The sequence below is a fragment of the Etheostoma cragini genome, chromosome 7, assembly GCF_013103735.1.
Source record: "Etheostoma cragini isolate CJK2018 chromosome 7, CSU_Ecrag_1.0, whole genome shotgun sequence".
Classification (NCBI taxonomy): domain Eukaryota; kingdom Metazoa; phylum Chordata; class Actinopteri; order Perciformes; family Percidae; genus Etheostoma; species Etheostoma cragini.
This window is the reverse complement of record NC_048413.1, coordinates 15,652,645-15,660,577: the sequence shown is the minus strand read 5'-3', so window position 1 is coordinate 15,660,577 and position 7,933 is coordinate 15,652,645. Positions and strand designations below refer to the sequence as shown.

Sequence of the window (7,933 nt, the reverse complement as noted above, 5' to 3'; positions counted from 1 at the left end):
CAACTTCTCGGTTAACATTGTCCTACTACATTTACCTGACATAGAAATGTTACTGGTTAAATTGGAGATCCAGATTTTACTCACAAAATATTACAATTAAAATATAATGCATCTTTCATCAATTAAACTACCTTGAATTATATCAGAATTGAAAACTCCACCTTTACTTTAAACATATTGTGCTGAATGCCTCTCAATCACTTTCCCCTACAGCAGCCAACCAGCAACAAGACTTTTACTGTGTGCTATTAATACTTGTGGGCTACTATTAATAGCTAGGCCTAATCATTTTACTTCAGAAAACAAGTATACCTCTGAAAAACGCACCCAAGTCCCACTTAGTGAAGTTATTAATTCCCAAATAGTCGCTTAATTGCTTATAACCCAAGCAATTACAAAAGGAACTTTAGAGCATGGGTTTCATTAGAGGAGTTATTGAGCTGCAGCACGGGAGATGGCGAGAGGCTTCCAAAACAAAACCTGACAAAATTCAGATTTGTAAGTTTTGTAAAGAGGTTGATGATGGAAAGCTGCTGAAATCAGGAAGTTGTGTCAAAGTGGTGTTTGTGAGCAGAATGTCACTCTCACCGGACTGCTTTTCCTTTCTGTCCATTTCACGTTAATGAGAAACACGGTGTGTGGGGTGGGGGGTGAATACCTAGAAATAATTAAAATACTTTAACACGTGCTTTTTGCCTGATTATGTGTTTGCCAAATTACAGTAGATGCTTGGACAGATAAAAGATGGCGAGTCTGATTGTATTGGTAATTTGATCGGAGCTACGTGGTTATTTACCTTGTTTTGAAGTTCTTGTTTTTGAGTTCTGCTGATATTGACACCAGCTCAGAGCAGGACTGGCACATGGTGGGTGGTTCATGACCTACTTTAATCTTACTTATTTGTTTTCTCCATCAGTTCATTTTTTATTTGTTGACTGCCCACTTCCACACGACAAAGTTAAAACCGCAAAAGATTAGTCCGTATGGCCCTGAAACTACACCACCTCTGTGTCCTTTTGCTTTATTCAAAGTTTATTCACATTGAAAGTGTTCCGTGTCCAAATTCGACACAATGCATGCCATTGGGTCCCCATTAATACACCCACCAATTGATCGAATGAACAATCTCAAGATATGTGAAGGACAAACAGGCAGGCAGACAGACAGACTCCTTGCTTTATAGTCCGATGTGCTAGATCCTTGGAGAAAGATACACGTATAAAAACCAAACACACAAATCATATTCCCTAATCTCGTCTGGCATTACCGCTGGAGGAGAGGGGTATATATATTTAAGTCTATATTCCATATACAATCTATTATCACTTAGAGACGATAGAGAGTTCAGTGCAGGGATCATATAACTGAGGGTCACGCTCACAGGGGCTGCACTGCTGTTCTCTCTGCTGCCGCATGATTACCTGGTACCGATTGGTACATTCATATTGCATTGATTTGTGCCTTTTCTTTCACATAGGGGCACTCTTTTACATTGCAATCACAAACAGAACCCCAATAATTAAGATGTTACCTTTTTTCATTATTGTAAGCTACATCTGAATAAAAAGACAAAGAATGTATGCAGCATCAGGGTGGATGTTACATAAACTGTAAGATTATTAGATTGAAGAGCAACTCCTGCATAGTGCTCTTATATGGGTCATGCCTCACTAGGTGTTTCAGGGCAATGTCTGTGAATCACAGTGGACGCTACACATTAGATAATTTATCTGCATCAACAAACACCTTCTCTGGAGAGGCATAACAGGTTTTTGATATGCCACAGGAGACAAAACAATAAGGCTATCACCTATAAACATCACGACTGTGGTCAGTGGTTTAGCCTGAGATTTTTCTTTCTATTTATTTGGGCTGTTAATGATAGGCTATCAGATTCCTATCTCCCTTTCCTGCTCTCTCCCCTCTTCTGTTCCCCGCTGTAGCCTGGAGGACTGTTTTGTCGAGCATCTGGAGGCAGGCTATTGAATAGGCTCCATTCTTGCGGGGCCCTGTGCTCCGGCGGGCGCACTCGGGGCATGGACGCTCGGCCATGGTTGACAGAGAAGGCAGAGCGGGGGTGGGGCGGAGGGAGAGACGAGCCTGCGAGAACACAGAAGCTTGCATTAGTTGTGAATTTTTGTCTCAGTGCATTTTTTGATTCTGGGCAATGCATAATCCACAACATGTTGCCTCCTATTCTATTCTTTTATCTCTTGTCTTCCAATGCAATATGAAAAAAGTGGTCTTGTACTGTCTTCGACCAGACCAGGAGGGGTTGGATTTCCTTCTTCCTTATTACTTAAATACTGAACACTGCTTTGCAGCATGGAGTCAGGCCTTTTCTCCACAGGGGGACTAGGTGGTAGGGGTGGTGTAGCTCGGGTGAACATGGTTATAGAGCAGCTGAGGAAGTCTATTTACAGCAGTTTTGAAGGGTGCTTCTGGACAACTGTGGTCTCAAACCTCAACCAACAAGTTATTGCCTCTTAGTCTTTTATAGCCTCGTTTCATTTCCTTGGTGAGAAGTGAATTTAAAGAGATGATTAATTTATTTATTTAGTCTCTTTGATTTGAGGATTTGAAAACATCTGCCTGTCATGACAAGAGCAGGGAGAGATTTATTTAGAAATAGTTAATCCTGTGTCATTTATTCTCAGCACTCCAAAAATGTGGTAGTGGTCTGGCAGTCAATCATAAGTAAAATCCACATCTAATACAAAATCCGACTGGTAAAACTTCTCTGAATGTGCTTTGAAGACATGCACACTTCCCTATTGATTGTGGTGCTGTGAATCCTGGACTTCTTATGTCTGCCCTTGCTGTTTTCTAGTTCAGATGTTGGATCAATGTGTTTGTGTCTATGTAGGGAGGTTCTGGCTTGGGCCACAGCTGAGCTGTAGAAGGTAATGGGATTGTAAGTGTCTGGCAGAGAGAAGGAGTGGTAATGAAATGAGGGGCCAGGGCTGTCAGAGCGAGAAACTTTAACTGACCCGCATCTGAGGATACATACTGTACCATTTAGCGTGCTGTTATTCTATATTATATGATAATGGATATATTTTTTCACATCCATGGGAACGTGTGCATATGATTACATGTGTTTATGCCCATGCAAGCACAGTGCTTTCACAGAGTCACTGCTCCTGCTGACAGTCAGACAGGATCACAGGAGTTAGTGTTTGCCAACTGTCATTAGCTCTGTGGGTTTGTAGCTCCGCCGCTGTGAAAGATTGAAACCTCAGCATGACAACATAACTGCAGCATGTTACAGCAGGGAAGGCGTGACCAGCTCCTGCATTTCCAACTCTGCTGATAGTTCTTATCTCAGAATGCAGAAAAATATGGTAATGTTGTCTCTGCAGCTGTCAAAACTGTCATTCTATGTCTGTCTAATTACTTGATGCATGTTCCTGTAAAAAAGAGGTTATGGATTGTCATAGTACAATTTGTACTGGACTCTTGTGTGAGGCGTTGACCATTTGGGCTATCTAAACTGAAGCAAAAAAGCATTTCATCTTGTTATATCATATTCCTGCCAAATCCTTGCAAATACTCCCCTGGTCATTCTGTAAGTTGCTCTCCTTCTGCCCATGCTTTGAAATCATCATATCAGTGCATAAGCCCTATATGTGTCCTATTGTGATTTGATTTGGACAACAGAAATCTCAGATTACTCTTAAATCCGCCCAAGTAGATAATCCACTCATCTCTAAAGCTCATGCATTGAGGGTTCCTCATAATTGCCGCTTGCATTTGAGGAGGCAGGGGTGCCCAGCTTACCCACAAACAGGAGAACAGGACCTGGATCTGCTTCCACAATGCCATCCATGTCTGCTTATTAAAAGTGTGGTTGACCCCGGTTTCCCCCCTGTGTGCCTCTTCCCATTGTGTTCTGTCTGATTGATGTTGACTGGGGTCACCTAAGCTCATGCAGGGGATAAGGCACAGTGTGCAGGGGGCTAAATGTTTACATGCATTCATTTGACTTTACCCAGGGGTCTGCTGGCCCAATCCAGGGTCATCATGTGGACGGGCAAGCAAGGCCATATGTCATGCTTTTCTTCTCCACTGGTTTGAAGGTCAGATCCACCAGGTTATGTAGGCTAGTTAGTTAGAATACATATTGTTTGTGTGCAGGTCCTTTCCTTTTGTTTTGGCGTGGGCTAACAGCTGAGACACCACACATGGCTCTTAGCATTACTGGGTTAAGAATCATGTAGGATACTAATGTTTCTTCTCCGTTCCCCAACATTAACCTGACAGTCATGACAAAAAAATAGGCCAGTAAATCATGCACAGTGTTTCAGTCATGCAATTATCTGGAGCCAAATGTGACAGTGAAGAACAGAGATAAAGACATGGTAAATAATTGAGCTTGAAAAAGAAAAGAAAAAGAGCCCTAGGGATAAAAAGTTAGTCTACTGAACAAGAGGAAAGACACAACAGATCTGTTTTCAGCCGTGAGGGCAGAGGTGAAAAGTCAGTAGACTATCCTGCTGAAATCACTATCACTTACATAGAAAAATATGAAATATAATATAAAACCTACAAATATATATTTTGTTTTTGAAACTACTTAATAACATGAACAATTACACTATGAACATTATTGAGTTTCTAGATGTTATATATATGGAGCTCTCTACGGCTCGTATAAATGGAGCGCGTCAGGGGACTTTGGACTCTTGGCTCAGCATGGCTGAGTCCTTGAAGTCCATGTTGTAGTCTTTTGTATTTGCCTCCTTGCTGCTGTCTGTGCATGCGTTTGGTCCTGTGTGTCTTGTGTCCGTCTCTCTGTCAATGTCTTTTGTTATTATGTTTGTTTGTGTGTGTGTTTGTGTGTCTTGCTAGTGAGCTTCAAGCTCCTTTCCTGCTGTTTCTGCTTCTCCCCCCTCCCTGTGTATTTCAAATTTTGTCAGTGTATTGTTTGTTAATTGTTGAAATAAAATTAAAAAATATTTGATTACAAAAAAGAACATTATTGAGTACTTTTAATTAGTTAATAGCCATCCCTGAGAAGAGTCGTACTTAGGTATGACTAGTTGTATAGTTGTAGTTATAGGGTACTATAGTTCTGCAATTAATTTGAGATTGTGGGGCCTCTTGGTGGCTGCTGGGTTTTAAAGGGCCTGCTCTCACAGACCGTTCAGATGCACTCACATGCACGCGCGGCCGGACTGGCTTTCAAAACAAAGAACAGGACACCTTGGATTAGAGCACACACATAGGGAGTGTGATTTAATTCTCTGCTCAGGACCCCATTACTCCTCTATATCTTTACATAGCAAATATTTGTTTGCTCCTATATTAATGTTCTGAATGTTGAGAACAGCTCCTTTATAGTGCTGTTTGTTATGCTAGTTGCATCTAATTAGGCACTATCTAGCCTTGAGCAGAGATGAGGATTACAGAGGTCTGGTAAACTCAATTATTTCTACCTCAACACCCCCAGATTTCTTTGATTTTCAAACTTTAATTTTCACATAACAACCGATATTGGTGTCTTACAGCAGTTTATTGGACTTCACACAGTTGTCTCTGGAGCCACAAAAGGCCTTATGCAACTTATTTCACATAAGCACCAGAACTCCCCAATACCTGTAAACAGACTAATGTGTAAAATCAGTTCCTCTTTCAACATCTGTGTCAGAAGTGTGGATGGCTAATATGTGGAAGTTGCATGTGTATTGTGTATTGTTCATTGTGACCTGGAAGTAACTCCCATTTGTGGCAAGTTGCTGGTTTTGTGCTGATGCAGTGTTAAGTTGGGGGTCAGCAAGGCTTCAGACATTACCGCAGTTAAGGGGTGTTGCTGCAGCAGCAGCAGCTATTCTCAGCACTGTTAAATTTCACCAAATGATTTAACAGGCAACCATTGATCCACCTGGTAAACATTCATTGCTTTCAAACTGATTTACCACTTGAATTAGAGATCTCTCTTTCTCTGACACTCTCTCATGCTTATGCATTGGAATGTGAGTGTGTGTGTGTGTTTTTGAAATGAATGTTAACAGGCGGGCGGGGGTGGGGTAACTGATTGGAGTCTGAGTGAGCGAGTGTTGGTAGAATGTGGTTACAGACAGTGTGGTAGTAAGGCATAGAAACGAAGGATTGTCTGCTATTTCTCTCACCCATTAACCAGACACGGCCATTGTTGCACTCACTTCCCACTGGCACACTGTTGCTGTGACTGACAGCCCAACAAGCCGCCTCTGTAGGTCTGCCACATGGTGGGCCGCTGAATGGGGAATGTAAAACGTCACTGCTTTGTAAAAACAGCTTACCTCAACTCTCTATGTTGCGAAAAAGCCTTTACCTACGCTTCACTTAACACTTTAGTAACTGCTTTTGCTTCACAACCCTGAGACTAAAATAAAATATGAGCAATGTTTTTTTTAAACAATTCAGGTGATTACAAATGCAATGGATCTGTTTTTTGTTTATTTCTAAGTTGGTGAATGTCAGAACTCATGTACTGGTCTTAGCGACTTATGTAGTACAAGTGAATTTCTCTTTTTGTGCATACATACTGCTGCTCTGGATCTAGTAATGACTATATGTTTATACACTCAAACAACTTTGCTGCAGTACCATTTATAACAGCCGGTGGGAACAGCAGTGTATTGCAAGAATCATTTCTGGCATCACACTGAGAGCATTTCCTAAGAAGTGTAGCCCCATTCCCACCTTAAGAGTCTCCATATACACCTACTGTGCACAGCCAGGATGGTGGCAGGGGGACAAGGAGCGGGGGACGAGGCGTGTTGAACAACTCTCACAGGCAGAAACCATCTCATGGAATTCCAGAGCCGGAGCAGGAGGCAGAGAGGAGGCTGCTGGGGAAACAATGGCCAGGGACATCTGTCATGCGTGGCTGCACTCCCCTTTGCTTACAATGGGTCCGGGTGAGCAGCCAGTGGTGGCTTTCTTTTCTCTCCCCTTCTTTCCGGGGACACTTCTGGCCCTTACAATGGGCCTTTTGTCCCCTCCCTGCTTTTTTGCCAACATTTAACCCTTCGAGTCTGCTCCTTTTTCTGCCTCTTCTTTCTGTCTCCACTAGAAAACAAAACATAGTTGAAACTGCGACTATTCATTCACCTCCCTTTGCTTCTGTTTATTTCCATTATGAGTTTTGGTACTGTCTCTAGCTGTGTGCTGCACTCTTTGCATGAATGTGTTTAGGACCCACTTTATGTGCTGCGTGTGTTTTAGAGAAATGAAAGACATAGGATGGTAACAACTCCTGCACTCCTCATCCTGTTCTGCATAAAATAAAAGCCTGACAGTTTGGTGCTCTCTTGACACTCCCAGCAGATCTGATTTCGCCTCATGTGAGTCAATTTGCTTCAGCACAACATGGCAGTAGCCTCTGGCACCGAGACACAATCCTGGCTCAATATGCTCCTTAACCTCAATGGTGTCCTCTTCCTACCGGCACCATTGTGTTTTAGCCAGGTAGCCACGTTTCCAGGAAGCCAGGTCACTAAGAGATTGTCATCACACACTTATTGCTTGTTGATGCGACACAAATCATTACCCTTGTGTGATACCTGGCAGTGTGGTGAGCAGTCTGTGCATAGTAATGACACATTTTAGGTACTGTTACTTTATAATTAGTGCCCTTGCTTAACAAACCCATTATTATGTTACTGCTCTGCACTGGCTAAGATGTAATTATACTTGGATTCTTAGAGCTGTCTCTTTCTTAGTGTTTTCAACGCTCATCAGCCTGATGTAAATTGCTTAAAGACTTAAGGGGTTCAAGTTTGTCTACAATTGATTGGTCGTATTGCAATTTATTATTGTTGTCAGCAACAAGACTTTTCAAGGGGAAACTTGGCAGTTTACTGGGAAACTGAACTCATCACCTCTGCTGTGCCAACTTGACAACTTCACCTATGATTTTCAAAAATTCCCCTGTAGCATAATTTGG

At 42.1% G+C, this 7,933-nt stretch overlaps 1 long non-coding RNA gene across 1 annotated transcript; it reads right to left on the bottom strand.

Moving 5' to 3' along the window:
* LOC117947811 lies at positions 1-7,097 on the bottom strand. The gene is made up of 3 exons (XR_004657322.1): positions 7,088-7,097; positions 5,380-5,382; positions 1-112 (listed from the first exon to the last, which is right to left on the bottom strand). It is a non-coding gene; the product is annotated as an uncharacterized LOC117947811 (long non-coding RNA).
* Positions 7,098-7,933: the final 836 nt, after the last annotated feature.